We start from the raw sequence: 17,661 nt of genomic DNA, 5'->3' as shown, positions 1-17,661 counted from the left end.
TCAAGCTGAAGCATGAACTCTGTTTCTCTTTCCATAGATGCTGCCTGACCTGCTGAATGTTTCCAGCTATTATGGTCATTATGTACTATGACCACTCACTTTGTGTCATATCACAACCAGCTAAGTTAAAGGAATAAGAAGAAAGCTTGACACGTTTATGCATACTGTAAAAATTGATGTCTACTTCACAGTAAATAGGAAACCTTTCATCAGAGGATGACTTGTAGATTTACATTTTGACCTAGATAGCACATTTGGAATTAACTTGATAATCTCAAGGAGTGAAGGCAGAAGAAATCATATCTATTTAAATAAGAGGTTGACATCCTTTTGCATTTTAATCGGAAAGCTTCAGATTTCTACTGATAGCTAAACAATACATTGCACTGACAGCAGCGAGTTTATGATCACTCTGTTGGGCTTTTTTTTGGAGAGCTAATAACACAGCCCTATTGAATTGAAAAGAAAGTTATCGCATCCAGTTGTCACTTGAGTGAATTCTGCGACAAAGACAATATAACCTGTCATTAACTCTTCGATTCCAGATGGAATTTTTAAATGAAAATTATCAGATTTAACATAAGAGAAATAGGAATCCATTACAGTGGGGCGTTCAATACCATTATTCCCTCAGGATTAGTCACCAAGCTTCTAAACCTGAATCCCTGTATCTCCCTCTGCAACTGGATCCTCGACTTCCTTACCAGACCACAGTAATAACATCTCCTCGCTGACAGTCTACACAGGCGCACCTCAAGGATGCATGCTCAGCCCACTATTGGTATGGACACCACGTCTTGAAGATATCCTTGATGGTGAGGAGACCACACCAGGGAATCTCAATCTTTTTAATGCCATGGACCCCAGGTTAACAACCCCTGCTCTACACCCACATCTGTGATGCTAAACACAGCTCAAATTCCATATACAAGTTTGTGGATGACACCACTGTTGTTGGTAAAATCTCAGATGATGACGAGGAGGCATACAGGAGTGAGGTTGACCAGTTGATTGAGTGGTTTCACAACAACAACCTTGCACTCAATGTCAGCAAGACCAAGGAATTGATTGTGGACTTCAGGAAGGGGAAGTGGGGAGAACATAGACCAGTTTTCATGGAGGGGTCAGCAGTGGAAAGGGTGAGCAGCTTCAAGTTCCTGGATGTCAGCATCTCAGAGGATCTATCTGGGGCCTGATACATCGATACAATCACGTCAGTGACTCTACTTCATTAGGAGCTTGAGGAGACTTCGTATGTCACCAAAGAATCTTGCAAATTTCTATAGATGTATGGTGGTGAACGTTCTGACTGGTTGTATTAATGCCTGTATGGAGGCTTCAATGCACAGGACAGCAAGAGGCTGCAGAGTGTTGTAATTTTGTCAGTTTACGTCTTTGCACTGTGCTGCTGCCACAAAACAACAAATTTCATGTTACATAAGACAGTGATAATAAACCTGATCTGAATCAAATAATGAAAAACATCTGAGCTATATTTGTCTCTAGGAAGAGGTACAGTCGACGTTTCAGGCCGAGACCCTTTGTCAGGACTAACTGAAGGAAAAGTTAGTAAGAGATTTGAAAGCGGGAGGGGAAATCTCTTACTCACTCTTCCTTCAGTTAGTCCTGACGAAGGGTCTCGGCCTGAAACGTCGACTGTACCTCTTCCTAGAGATGCTGCCTGGCCTGCTGCGTTCACCAGCAACTTTGATGTGTGTTGCTTGAATTTCCAGCATCTGCAGAATTCCTGTTGTTTAAGCTATATTTATTCTTCCTTGAAGTTGTTGGCAAATTGTTCTCTTTTTATCCACGATTGCAAGTTGGTCCTGCGTTGTTTACATTTGGTTTGAAGAACTGTGCACTCTGAGGGCTGAAGCTTCACTGTCCTGTCCGTGCTTAACCCACATGAGAATGTCAGCATATTCCCAAAAGTAAGATGCTGTGCTTCCACAAGTTGTCTAACTCAGTATCTCAGCTAATAATAGATGAACAAGGATGATTAACCTTAGTTTTTACAATTTCCCAATAAATTCCATTTGTTTTGTATGTTTAAAAATATATGCAAGGCTCGAAGATTCGAAGTGCATTTATTATCAACAAATGCATAAATTATGTAACCTTGAGATTTGTTTGCTTAACAGGCAGTCACAAACCAAGGAACCCAAAAGAACCCAGTTTAAAAAAGTAAGACCAACTCCCCAGTGCCCACAGAGAAAGACAGAGGAAAAAAATCAAAACAAATCATGCAAACAATGGAAGCAAGCAACATCAACAGCAACAGCATTCTGAACTAAATCGAGTCCTTAGATCCAAATCCCTGGAGCAGCTTGAAGAAGGCCCAAAGCCTCAGTATTCAGTTCATCATATTAGCAGGGCAAGTTGCTGAAAAGTTCACAGACGTGAAGCACAGCCCAAGCATCTCGGAGAAAGGAGCCTCCAGACTATCAGAATATATGGTTCTCAATTTTGAAAAGAAAAAGCATTGCGTATGAAAATGTCAGTCTAGCAATGCTGGCATATCTTTTTACATGCTATATGCATCGTGATGTCTCTGCATAGGAAAGGAAGTGAAGGCAGTGTAATTGTTTTTTTAAAAGAAACCTTGTTCAACATCAGCAGGTACTGCCTTGAGGTTAGCAGTGTTTATACTGCAACTAATGTCGTTCTTCCATGTCTAGTTAGATATGAACCAAGGACAACTACTGAAGTTGGAGATTATTGATCAAAGGTCGACTTGGCTGAACAATCAATGTATTGCTTTTTAAAATCAATAATAGAGCTTCTCCCATTCCCAAATGCACATTCCCAGTTTCGCCAGATTTATTTTGTAGGTGGGGCATGGGGGAGGTGGTTTTTTTTATTTTATACTAAAATTATTTTTAAAAACTATTTTAAATTGGCAATAAGAACGGACTGTAATGATCCTCATATCCTCAAAGTCTTATCTGCTGTGATGCTGGTCAAGTCAGATATCTATCCCTGCTGGGACCTGACTCACTTCTGGATAGAACAACTTTCTGTTTCAATAATAGTTGGTTTGCAACTTAATTATATTACTAAATGTCATTGGCACTTATCTTACTGGTGCCTGCTAGGAGTTCTGTTATTTCCATCCTTTATGCCTTAAAGCTGCTAGTTTAAGGTAGTGATTGTGCAAAGTTCTCTCTTCAATAAAGTCATGAAATTCTGCTTCCATGGAATCAGAAAGTCAGTCTTTAATGCCCATTGTTTCAGAGAATGAAAACAGGAATTACATCGGATGCAGAAAATAGAAACAGGCCATTTAATTCATGCAATTCAGGTGTTCATTCCTGCCTCCTCCTGTCTTCTCTCATCTAAATCTATCTATCCAGCTCTCAATTTCTTCTTCATGCCTCCTTAAAATATATCTGTCCTATTCATTTAAACTATTCCCTGTAGCAACAAGTTCCATATTATCATCACTTTCTTTTAAAGATATTTCTTCGTTTTTCATTATTGAACTTCTTGGGTAGCCATCTTACATTTGTGACCACTAGTTGTGCTCTTCTCAACTAATGGAAACATAGCTTTAGGTTCATGTTCACATAAACTGGAAGTGTCAATTCCACTGGGCAAGTCATTTTGGTTGTGGATTGAAACGGTTACCAATGGGCCATTCAAATTGAAAATTGTCCTGAATTTTGTGTCAAGTCCTGGATGTGCACACTGTGGAACACAAGTAATAAGGACTTATTGACTTGGGGTCAAATCTGTTAGTATGCCGAGATGCTGGACTCCCCCTGAAGTCTAATAGGAAGGCCCATTCTTACTGGAATTCCCAGTGATTCCTAGTGAATCTCCACTCAGATCCTATGCCAGGTTAAACTGAGTGGAAATCTTCTCTAACAAGAAGAAGTTAAGTAGACTGAATCTATATTGTCTGGAGTTGAGAAAAATAAAAGGTGATCTCATTGGAACATACACAATTCTTTAGTGGTTTGACAGGTAGTTGTGGGGTTAATGCTTCCCCTGGTTGGAGTGTCTAAAATCAGGGTCACCAGGTCTCAAAATAAGGGATCAACCTTTTAAGATAGAGGTAGAAAGGAATTTCTTCACTCATACAGCTTAAATCTTCAGACTCTTTACTGAAGAGAGCTGTGGAAGCTTATTCCCAAGGTACATATATTCAATCGAGAGATCAGTATTTTTTTTTAATATTAAGTGAATCAAGGAATCTTGAATTAATAGAGAAAGTAATCTTCAGGTAAAAGATCAGTCATTATTTCAATGGATGGTGGAGCATGCATGAGAGGCTAAATGACTTACTGCTTTTATTACTTAGGCTCTTAAATCCATTCCATGGCATGATTGTTATCTATTGAGCTATAGCTGACAAATGCTATTGCATTATAATAAAAGCAGAATATTCTGAGAAAATTTAGTAGGTGATTAAAAGTATCCAAATATTCTTGTACACGAAATACCAGTAAACTGTTCTGATGAAGTATCTCAGACATAAAACATCAACTCTTGTTTCTTTCTACAGATGCTGTCTGACCAGTTAGGTTTTTACAGTATTTTCTGCATTTGTTTGCATCTTTTCTAGTTTTTAGGTTTTGTTACAGTTTGTGTTTAAGAATATGTTATTACAACCTAGACTTCTGAACAACACGTTAACCACAACATTTTAAAACCATTTTTGACTAAATCCACCAATCTTCCCCTCCAATTTGACAGCCACACTCAATTGTCACTCTCTTGTAGCTATATCTGATGCACGAGTCCTTTAAGCATATATCTCTACCGGCAGTGTTGGATTGCTGAACTTTCCTTTAATTTCTATGTTGCTGATGTAGCAATAGATGAGCATTACTTTTCAATGTCTGTTAAGATAAAGCAAAACAATAAACCTTAGCTGCTTTAGATACAAATTTCAATAATCATATTGGCCTTCTTTAAGTTGAATTTCTTATTTCTGATCAAGCTTTGTGTAATATTTGCATCTTTCTCTCAAATTCCTTGCTTCAGCTCTAGTCCAAATTCTGTGTGAATTGAACTAGCCATTTGCCTGACTGAATAAATCAAAATAATTATATATAAATGTCAGTTTGAATTTGTGTCTCAGTGGTAGTTTTGATTAATTAGAGGCATGATATTTGATGTTAAAACAGTCTTGAAAAAGGCTGAGTAGAATTTGTTCATAGCTTGCATAGCGTCCTAGGTGGTGATCTGGCTGTAGAGTTCATGGCAATAAGAAAGTTAAATTATCTCCAAAGCAATTTAGTTATGCTTCTTATTGTATTTATATTGTTTTGTGTACTGGTCTCTGTGTAGCCATCAGGAAACTGCTCCAAACCTGTATAACTGATTATTCTGTACTTGCACACCATATCAGAATGTGAGCAGGCTGATTGCTGAATAAAACTGGTAAATAATTAGCAGGCTATCACAGGGGCTCTTTGTCCTGACAGTACATCTGACCAGCAGAAAGGTGGGTTTCTACTGCCGTCAGCTGTGTGACAATCAATTGCATGAGTTTATGGTTCTGAGGACTGTGGATTGGGTGTGGCCCGAGTATTAAAGGCAAAAGTCATTTGAACTTTGCTTTTAATTCTTTGAACCATAACCATTGTGAAATTTGAAAAAAACATGTTGGGATTTCTTAGAATCTCTGATACTGTCACACTCAATATTCAAAATATCCAGAAAGTACCTTATCCAGGCATTAAATATTAGAAAAACAAATTGCACAGACCTGTTCAAATCTTAGTACAAATTTAAGAAATTATTTCACTGAATATCTTGAAGCAAAAGTTTTGGAACCTGCCAGTCATACAGTGGGGCTTGGGATTCAATCAAGTGTGACATCACATGAAATTGACATTCCCAGATGACACTTAAACCAAATGAATCACTTCACCCTCAGTCAGTTTGTCACAATTATTCAGACATCACAGCAGTGAATTGTTTTCTGAAAATATTCTTTTCCAAACTCAGGGGCTGGAAGGGCTTTGAGTCTTTGACCTTGAGGTCCATTCAAGGATGAAGTTACAGAACATTGAGGACTTGGGAGGATGGAAAGTAAGTGTTTGTGCTTCTTGTATTGTTAGCAGAATGCTGTAACTTCTACTCCAGAAACCTCTTTACCATGACGACTGAATTACAGTGACAGAACAAAAAGAAATGACAGTGCAATATCTCAAGGATAATTTATTCATAACCTTAGAACACCCCAAAATACTACATGAAGAAATGCTTCAGAAGTACAGTCACTATTGTACTGTAGGAAGTACCATAAACATCAATGAGGTAAACAGCCATAATCCCCTTCAGAAATGCCAATAACCCCTTGGAGAAATCCCCTGCACCTCTTCAAATATTGCATGGGATACTATTATGTATCTAGTATATGTAGGTTCTAGAAAGAACCATGGGATAAGTAACTGGTTAATCTGTTTTGAATGTGTTGAAAGAGGAATATTGACCAGAACAACGGGGCAGTGCTCCTGCTCTTTTTCAGACAGCACCACGGAATCTTTCATTCCTCCAGTGTTTGCTTGGTAGAAGACCAAGCTGGACCAGGACAACTTACCAACAATTCTACAGTCATGCCACTCAGGGACTTGGGTTGTACTGTTATCTTTTTCTTTGTGACTTTATGTCTCCCTGAAATTGTACCCAGGTGTGTTATTTGTACTGTGTGCTATGTGCAATGTATTGTGTTCTATTGCTAATGTCTTTTGCATCTTAGCCCTGGAGAAGCACTGTTTCATTTGGCTATGTTCATGTAGGTTTGAACTTGAACTTGAACTTGAACTGGATTTCCATATGAGAGGGCTTTGTTTCAAAATCTCAACTAAATAAATATAACTCCTTCAGTAATACGCTGAGTGGGCACTGAACTCTCAATCTTAGATTAAGTGAAAGAGTGCTACTTCTGAGCAAGGGCTGACAACTATCAGAACAGATTAGAACAAACTTCACTTTACTGGCATGAATCTTTATCGTTCTATGGTTGATGTGGAGTAGGTGGAAAAGAAAATGGACTTAATTCATTCTTCGTTTTGCTCTATTGCCTGAAAAACAAAGTTACAGGAGTAGTAATAGATAATAAATTAAGCTAGAAACCACATATAAATTATGTCAAAGCAAAAATGTCAAAATCTATTGCAGTACTGTACAAAGCGCAAGATTTCTTAAATCAGGAATCTTTGTCTATACTATACTGTTCACTTATAGTCCCATACATGACTTACTGTGTAGAGGTATGGGGAAATACATACAAAACAAATACAAACTCAATTTTTCTACTCCAAAAGAAAGTCATACAAATTGTAAATAAGATAAGTTATTATGAGCTAACCAATCCACTATTTATTCAAAAAAATGTAAAAAATCATTGTATTTCAGTCAGAGTGTGAATCTATGGAACAGTTGCAGTGAGAATTTAAAAACATGCACCACACTTAACAAGTTTAAAAAATTATTTAATGAACAAATATAAAATACATGATTTAAAATGAATGAGAGTAATGTAAATAAATGATACTTGGAATTGGATTTTGTGTTAAAAGATTATGAAATGTTTTGTTTCGATGTGATGATTGACGCCAAATATGTTGTTGTATAAGTAAGAGGGGTAGGCGTAATAAGCTGTAGCTACAGCCTACACCCTTTCGGTCTGTTTTAAAAAATATCTATGTTTTTTTGTTGTAATTTTGTCCTATGATATTGTCGTTGAAAATGATGCTTTTTGTGATGTTTGTACTGACTGAAATAAATTTCATTCATTCATTCATTCACACACTTAAATCTGCACTTTTTTCATGGGTACAAATATTTATAAAAATGTTTTTATACAGTGAATGCACTACTACTAGTTGTAAGGCAGGTACAGTTCCAGTATTTAGGAGTAAATTGGATAAGTATCTGTAAGGGAAAGAATTTGTAGGGCTATTAAGACCATAAGACATAGCAGCAGAATTAGGCCATTCAGCCCATCGAGTCTGCTCCACCGTATGGCTGATTTACTTACCCTCTCAACCCCATTCTCCTTTAGTCCTTTCAATATTCAGTATGTTTGCCAAGGTTCCCCATCACTTTTCAAAACTCCAGCAAGTACAGGCTCAGAGCCTACAAATGCTCCCCATATGTTAATCCTTTCATTCCTGGGATCATTCTCGTAAACCTCCTCTGGACCCTCTCCTGTGCCAGCACATCGTTTCTTAGGTCTACTCCAAATGTGGCCTGACCAATGCATTATAGAGCTTCAGCATTGCATCCTTGCTTTTATATTCTAGTCCTCTTGAAATGAATCCTAACATTGCATTTGCCTTCCTCAACATTGACTCAAATTGCAAATTAACCTTTAGGGAACCCTGCACAGGGACTCCCAAGTCTCTTTGCACCTCTGATTTCTGAATTAGCTCCCAGGAATCAATCTGGCGAACCTTCTTTGTACTCCCTCTATGGCAAGGATGTCTTTCCTCAGATTAAGGGACCAAAACTGCACACAATACTCCAGATGTGGTCTCACCAAGGCCTTGTACAACTGCAGTAGTACCTCCCTGCTCCTGTACTCGAATCCTCTCGCTATAAATGCCAGCATACCATTCGCCTTTTTCACCGCTTGCTGTACCTGCATGCCCACTTTCAATGACTGGTGTATAATGACACCCAGGTCTCGTTGCACCTCCCCTTTTCCTAATCGGCCACCATTCAGATAATAATCTGTTTTCCTATTTTTGCCACCAAAGTGGATAACCTCACATTTATCCACATTAAATTGCATCTGCCATGAATTAGTCCACTCACCTAACCTATCCAAGTCACCCTGCATCCTCTTAGCATCCTCCTCACAGCTAACACCGCCGCCCAGCTTCGTGTCATCCGCAAACTTGGAGATGCTGCATTTAATTCCCTCATCCAAGTCATTAATATATATTGTAAACAACTGGGGTCCCAGCACTGAGCCTTGTGGTACCCCACCAGTCACTGCCTGCCATTCTGAAAAGGTCCCGTTTATTTCCACTCTTTGTTTCCTGTCTGCCAACCAATTCTCTATCCACATCAATACCTTACCCCCAATACCGTGTGCTTTAAGTTTGCACACTAATCTCCTGTGTGGGACCTTGTCAAAAGCCTTTTGAAAATCCAAATAAAGCACATCCACTGGTTCACCCCTATCCACTCTACTAGTTACATCCTCTCTCTGGAATTGGATCCTCGAATTCCTAACCGGAAGACCACAATCTGTGCGCATTGGTGATGATGTATCCTCCTTGCTGACGATCAACACTGACGCACCTCAGGGGTGTGTGCTTAGCCCACTGCTCGACTCTCTATATACCCGTTTGAGCTATGTTTAGGCATAGCTCAAATGCCATCTATAAATTTATTGACAATACAACCATTGTTGGTAGAACCTCAGGTGATGACGAGAAGGCATACAGGAGTGAGATATGCCAACTGGTGGAGTGGTGTCACAGCAACAACCTGGCACTCAACATCAGTAAGATGAAAGAGCTGGTTGTGGACTTCCAGAAGGGTAAGATGAAGGAACGTATACCAATCCTCATAGAGGGATCGGAAGTGGAGAGAGTGAGCAGCTTCAAGATCCTGGGTGTCAAGATCTCTGAGGACCTAACCTGGTCCCAACATATTGATGTAGTTATAAAGAAGGCAAGACAGTGGCTATACTTCATTAGGAGTTTGAAGAGATTTGGCATGTCAACAAATACACTCAAAAACTTCTATAGATGTACTGTGGAGAGCATTCTGACAGGCTGTATCACTGTCTGGTATGGAGGGGCTACTGCAGAGGGTTGTAAATCTAGTCAGCTCCATCTTGGGTACTAGCCTACAAAGTACTCAGGACACCTTTAGGGAGCGGTGTCTCAGAAAGGCAGTGTCCATTATTAAGGATCTCCAGCACCCAGGGCATGCCCTTTTCTCACTGTTACCATCAGGTAGGAGATACAGAAGCCTGAAGGCACACACTCAGCGATTCAGGAACAGCTTCTTCCCCTCTGCCATCCGATTCCTAAATGGACTTTGAATCTTTGGACACTACCTCACTTTTTTCTAATATATAATATTCCTGTTTTTGCACGATTTTTAATCTAGTCAATATATGTATACTGTATAAAGTATATGGAATAAGATTTAGTTATTTATTATTTCTTCTATATTATGTATTGCATTGAACTGCTGCTGCTAAATTAACAAATTTCATGTCACATGCCGGTGATAATAAACCTGATTCTGATTCTGATGGGCTGATGCAATTCTTCCAGTCATCCCCACTCCCCTGCCTTCTCCCCATACCCTTTGATGCCCTGGCTAATCAAGAACCTATCTATCTCTGCCTTAAATACACCCAATGACTTGGCCTCCACAGCTGCTCCTGGCAACAAATTCTACAGATTTACCGCCCTTTGACTAAAGTAATTTCTCCGCATCTAAATGTTCTAAATGGACGTCCTTCAATCCTGAAGTTGTGCCCTCTTGTCCTAGAATCCCCTACCATGGGAAATAACTTTGCCATATCTAATCTGTTCAGGCCTTTTAACATTTGGAATGTTTCTATGAGATACCCCCCCTCATTCTTCTGAACTCCAGGGAATACAGCCCAAGAGCTGCCAGACGTTCCTCATACAGTAACCCTCTCATTCCTGGAATCATTCTCGTGAATCTTCTCTGAACCCTCTCCAATGTCAGTATATCCTTTCTAAAATAAGGAGACCAAAACTGCACACGGTGCTCCAAGTGTGGCCTCACGAGTACCTTATAGAGTCTCAACATCACATCCCTGTTCTTATATTCTATACCTCTTGAATTGTTTTTGTTTTGATTCATATATTGGAAATTGGCATCACTCACAGGACCAATACTTATTACCCATCCTTAATTGCCTTTTAGTTGCTGATGGTGAGCTGCCACCTTGAACTAATGTAGACCGTGTTGTGAATGTGCTCCCACATAGCTGTTTTGTGGGGAGTTTCAGGACTTATTCCCAGTGACAAGGAATGAATATCGTTACAAGATTTTGAATGGAACTTGTACATGGTTGCATTCCTGGACACCTTGGGCCCTGTCCCCTCATGGGTTTGAGTATTTACAATATATTTTGTCGATGGTATACACAGCAGAGGGGGGTTTGAATGTTTGTCATTGTTTAGTTGTGAATGCAATCAAGTGGACTGCTTTGTCCTGGATGGTGTAAAACTTCATTAGATGTTGGTGCTACACTCATCCAGGCAAGTGGAGAGCATTCTATCACATTCATGACTTGTAGATTGCGGAAAAGCTTTATGCAAAAAGAAGGGGAGCCCCAAGCCAGTTCACATACTTTACCTCTTCTGCTACCACTTTCCCATACTTCCCGCTCCCCTCCACTAGCCTGTCCTTCTCTGAATATGAGCCCATTTTGTCAGAAGGGCCCCGTCACTGTGCAGGCCCTTGCCACAATGGATGGAGCTTCCTGTTGGGGGAGCCACACAAGGAGAGTCTGTATTTCAAATGACAACAGCAAGCACTGCTGACTGCTCTTCCCCCTCTATGCAATGGGGAATTGGGACAGCGTTTATTCAAATAGCAGTTGCTATTTGAATACTAAGAGCCTAGTTATGGGAGAATAGAAAGGCCACAGCATACAGTACTGCTGCAAAATAAAAGTATTGTGATTGGTTTCTGGGTAATATGCAGTAACCACTATTTGGGTATGGTTGCAGACCAGTTACATACTCAGAGGTTGAAAGCCTTTGGAATTGTGGAATATTTCATGCTTCAAATGTTGCCAGTTGCATTCAGATTCCAAATTAGCACCACCTGTGGTAAATCAACATCAGGTCACCTCCTCAATTTCTCTTTCATGGCGCACACTAAGACTGTTGAAAAACCTGCATGTCTGGGAGCAACAGAGTTTGGCTGAAGCTGAGAATTCAGGATACTGGTAATACTTCTATTTTCCCTCCCTGGAGATTACAAAACTGTGATGAGGTGTGCATACAGTAACGGAATTTATCGACAATGAAACAGGCGCTATCAATCACTACCAGACCAGTAAATAATTAGTAAGTACTTTAAATAGTATAGGCAGGATTTGGGGTTTTCTTTCTGCTGCTAAAAACCAGGTTCTCAGTGTGAGTTGTACCCATGTTGTGAGCTGGATTTAAGTCCAATTTAGTACCACCTGTGGTAAATCGACATCATTCAAGCAATAACATCAGGGTCTATGTACTTCCTTTGTGCATGAGCATTGCATTCATGAACAGCCTTCCCGATGTGGCAGTCGGCTTGTGTTGCATAATACATGAATGTTGCATCTTCACAGATCCAATATTTTAAAAATGTATTCATAGAACGTGAATGTTACTGGCGTGGCCAGTGTTATTGCACACCTAAAATTCTGCTGAGAAGATTGTTGTGATTAAGCTTTTTGAAATGGGCGTCACACATAAAAGTTGCTGGTGAACACAGCAGGCCAGGCAGCATCTCTAGGAAGAGGTACAGTCGACGTTTCGGGCCGAGACCCTTCGTCAGGACTAACTGAAAGAAGAGCTAGTAAGAGATTTGAGAGGGGGAGGGGGAGATCCAAAATGATAGGAGAAGGCAGGAGGGGGTGGCTTCATCTTTACAGTAGAGGAGGCCGTGGATAGACATGTCAGAATGGGAATGAGACGTGGAATTAAAATGTGTGGCCACCAGGAGATCCTGCTTTCTCTGGCAGACAGAGCGTAAAGATGTACTGTAAAGATGAAGCCACACTCAGGTTGGAGGAACAACACCTTATATTCCGTCTGGGTAGCCTCCAACCTGATGGCATGAACATTGACTTCTCAAACTTCTGCTAATGCCCCACCTCCCCCTCATACCCCATCCGTTATTTATTTATATACACACATTCTTTTTCTCTCTCTCCTTTTTCTCCCTCTGTCCCCCTCACTATATCCCTTGCCCATCCTCTGGGCTTTTCCCCCCCTTCCCTTCTCCTGGGCCTCCTGTCCCATGATCCTCTCGTATCCCCTTTTGCCAATCACCTGTCCAGCTCTTGGCTCCATCCCTCCCCCTCCTGTCTTCTCCTATCATTTTGGATCTCCCCCTCCCCCTCCCACTTTCAAATCTCTTACTAGCTCTTCCTTCAGTTAGTCCTGACGAAGGGTCTCGGCCCGAAACATCGACTACCTCTTCCTAGAGATGCTGCCTGGCCTGCTGCGTTCACCAGCAACTTTGATGTGTGTTGCTTGAAATTTCAGCATCTGCAGAATTCCTCGTGTTTGCATTGAAATGGCCATGTTAGTTTGGTAAATTAAGTGGCTTGCTGGACCAAATTCAAAGGTAGTTTGTAGCCAGCTGCGTTGTTCTGGGTCCTGCAAGGCTAAGCAAGGACAGCAGACTTCTTACCCTAAAGAGCACCAGTGAGCTAGATGTCATGGTCATTGTCCCTCATAATAGTTCTACATTCTGAATTTATTTAGTTAACTAAATTTATGCTCTCCAACTACAGTGGAGAGTTTTAAATATCATTCCAGATTACTAGTCCATGACATTCAATTACTTGTCCAATAACATATTTACTATATTACTATGCCTCAAATTTCACAGCCTATATCTCAGCCATTAGCACCCATGTCTTTAGGTGCAAAGGCCCTGAGCTCCGTCTCAGTCTTTTTCTTCCTCTTTTAAGACATTCCTTAAAAATCTGTCTGGATTTGCACAGATAACCAAGCTTTTGGGTATCTGTGCAAATCCAGATTTCTTGACGTGATTGTAGTATTGAATTTTGTTTGATAACGCCCCTGTGAAGTGTCAAGTGACACTCTACCACAGTAATAGTGCTCTATAGATAAGAGGAGTTGTTGTTCCTTTTATATCAGTTAAGACCATAAGAGCAGAAGATATACAGTAGGGGCAGAATTAGGCCATTTGGCCCATCGAGTCTGCTCTGCCATTTCATCATAGCTGATTCAATTTTCCTCTCAGCCTCAATCTCCTGCCTTCTTCCTGTATCCCCTCATGCCCTGAACAATCAAGAATCTATCATTCTCTACCTTAAATAAACATAAAGACTTGGCCTCCACAGCTGCCTGTGGCAACGAGTTACACAGATTGACCACTCTCCGGCTAAAGCAATCCCTCCTCATCTCTGTTCTAAAAGGATGCCCCTCTATTCTGAGGCTGTGTCCTCTGGTCTTAGCCTCTTCCAGCATAGGAAACATCCTTTCCATATCCATGCTAACAAGGTTCGACAGGTTTCAATGAAGTCACCCCTCATTCTTCTGAATTCTAGTGAATATAGGCCCAGAGCCATCAAACGCTCTTCATATGACAAGCCATTCAATCCTGGAAATATTTTTGTGAACCTCCTTTGAACTCTCTCCAGTTAAGCACTAATAGATGCTGCTGAGAGGCAAATAAAGTCCTGATGGTTTCCTAGACTTTTCCAGTATAACCCTGAGATATTTGTCCCGATCAATATGCAATACCACTTTCATTTAATACATGCTTTTGTTTTATGGTCTATGTTTCACACTGATTATTTTATGCTGATTCATATCGAGCTGCTTCATTTGTCTATTGGACCTTTTTCAAAGGTCTGAAGATAAATTTGACGCAGTTACTCAGAAATGCCAATTTTTTGATTATTTCTAGGTGCTCAAGCTTATAAAATCATCCCTCAATCGTTCAGAATCTTGATGAGTTGTTAATTATTTGCTGCTGCTCTTATTCTGGTGTGATCTGTAAATTTGTCATTTCTGGTTAAAATGTTGTCTTCAGAGTTATTAAAACTGGCAAATGGCATATTTTGTTGATATGGCTTTAGCTTGAAAAAGCTTACTTTATGTTTGCAATTTCATAGTTTACTTCCTAAGAAATTCTATTTTAGCTATTAATTTCTGATGTGGATCTGTGTCAAAAGCCTTGTAAAAATCTAGGAATAAAATATTATTTACATTTTTATATCAACTGGGTTAGTACAGTACAGTGCAATTCAGATGGGTACCGCCAAAATGAAAACCAATTATTGCTGAATGTGGGCCTACCTGTACTTTAAAATGATAGATTTTTATATATTAAGAGATATGAGGTTGGCAGTAAAGTGAGGGTGTGGTAAAAGAACAGCCATAATCTAAATCAATACCATCATCCCCAGTGATTTGATACCATCATTTAGCTTGGCATTCAGTACCATCATCCCCTGAAAACTAATCAATGAGCTTTAAGACTTTGGCCTCAATGCTACCTTGTGCAATTGGATCCTCAATATCCTCACTTCTAGACCACAGTCAGTTTGGATTGGCAAAATCATCTCTTCCACAATCTCCATCAACACAGGTCTACCACAAGGATGTGTGCTTAACTCCCTGCTCTACTTGCTTTCTTTCTTTCTTTTCAAATCTTTTTATTGTTATATAATACAAAAGAAATAACACGAGTACATTGAAGTAACAACACTTACAATGTCTCAAAAAAGACATTATCTTAAAGATTGAAAAAAAAAATTTGTGATAACAAAAAAAACCTACTAAGCAGAAAAAGTGGGAAAAAACCCCTATTAGGTGTACAACCCCGGAGCCATGCGTCATACAAAAAGCTTCTAAAAATAAACATGAAACCACCAGCAAGAAAAGAAAATATACCAAAAAATTTACAATTAGATTGTGGAAAGAATCTATCAATTAGCTCAAATGATAATAATGAGCAAATGAGCTCCATCTTTACTCAAAATCAAATAAAGGTTCAGAGGTTCGACTTCTAATTTTCTCCAAACTAAGACACAACATCACTTGAGAGAACCATTGTGACAAAGTGGGAGCTGATGTATCCTTCCACTTCAACAAAATGGCCCTCCTAGCTATCAATGTAACAAATGCAATAACATGTTGGTCAGACACAGAAATACCATGAATATTTTGAGGAATTATTCCGAAAAGCACAGTTAATTTATTAGGTTGTAGATTAATTTTAAGTGCTTTAGAAATTGTTGAAAAAACTGACTTCCAGAACTGTTTCAATACAGAAAAAGACCAAAACATATCTGTCAGTGTAGCTGTCTCAGTTTTACATCTATCACAATAACTACCAACATTAGAAAAGATTTTAGAAAGTCTCTCCTTCGTCAAATGATAACGATGTATAATTTTAAATTGAGTCAATGAATGGCTAGCACAAATTGAAGAAGAGTTAACCAACTTCAAAATCCGCATCCTACTTGCTTTATGCTATGACTGTGAGGCTAAGCACAGCTCCAATGCCATATTTAAGTTTGATCACAACACCACTGTCATTGGTCGAATCAAAGGTGATCACAAATCAGCATATAGGAGGGAGATTGAAAATATAGCTGAGTGGTCAAACAACAACAACCTCTTACTCAATGTCAGCAAGACCAAGGAGCTGATTATTGACCTCAGGAGGAGGAAACCAGTGGTCCATGAGCCAGTCCTCATCGGGGTATCAGAGGTGGAGATGGTCAGCAACTTTAAATTCCTCTGTGTTACTACTTCAGAGGATCTGTCTGGGCCCAGCACCTAAGTGTCATTTTGAAGAAAGCATGGCAGGGCCTCTACTTCCTTAGGAGTTTGCAAAGATTCAGCATTGTTATGTTTTGTAACTTCAAATCAATAAACTAATTCAAAGGAAAATAGGAGGGCTAGGAATGGGAGTCTAACTTTGTTCTTTACTTGAAGTGGAGTGCGCACTTATAGAAACATAGACAACCTACAGCACAATACAGGCCCTTCGGCTCACAAAGCTGTGCCGAACATATCCCTACCTTAGAACTACCTAGGTTTTACCCATAGACCTCTATTTTTCTAAACTCCATGTAGCCATCCAGGAATCTCTTAAAACACCCTATTGTATCCGCCTCCACCACCGCCGCCGGCAGCCCATTCTATGCACTCACCACTCTTTGTGTAAAAAAAAAACTTACCCCTGACATCTCCTTTGTATCTACTCCCTTAAAACTATACCCTCTCGTGTTAGCCATCCCAGCCCTGGGGAAAAGCCTCTGACTATCCACAAGATCAATGCCTCTCATCATCTTTTCACCTTTATCAGGTCACCTCTCATCCTCCATCACTCCAAGGAGAAAAAGCCAAGTTCACTCAACCTATTCTCATAAGGCATGCTCCCCAATCCAGGCAACATCCTTGTAAATCTCCTCTGCACCCTTTCTATGGTTTCCACGTCCTTCCTGTAGTGAGGCAACCAGAATTGAGTACAATACTCCAAGTGGGGTCTGACCAGGGTCCTATATAGCTGCAACATTACCTCTCAGCTCTTAAACTCAATCCCACGATTGATGAAGGCCAATGCGCCGTATGCCTTCATAACCACAGAGTCAACCTGCTCAGCAGCTTTGAGTGTCCAATGGACTTGGACCCCAAGATCCCTCTGATCCTCCACACTGCCAAGAGTCTTACCCTTAATACTATATTCTGCCATCATATTTGACCTACCAAAATGAACCACCTCACACTTATCTGGGTTGAACTCCATCTGCCACCTCTCAGCCCAGTTTTGCATCCTATCAATGTCCCGTTGTAACCTCTGACAGCCCTCCACACTATCCACAACACCCCCAACCTTTGTGTCATCAGCAAATTTACTAACCCATCCCTCCACTTCCTCAACTAGGTCATTTATAAAAATCACAAAGAGTAGGGGTCCCAGAACAGATCCCTGAGGCACACC

This window comes from Mobula hypostoma, chromosome X1, assembly GCF_963921235.1.
Source record: "Mobula hypostoma chromosome X1, sMobHyp1.1, whole genome shotgun sequence".
NCBI classification, from domain to species: Eukaryota; Metazoa; Chordata; class Chondrichthyes; order Myliobatiformes; family Myliobatidae; genus Mobula; species Mobula hypostoma.
This window is presented reverse-complemented; position numbering follows the sequence as displayed.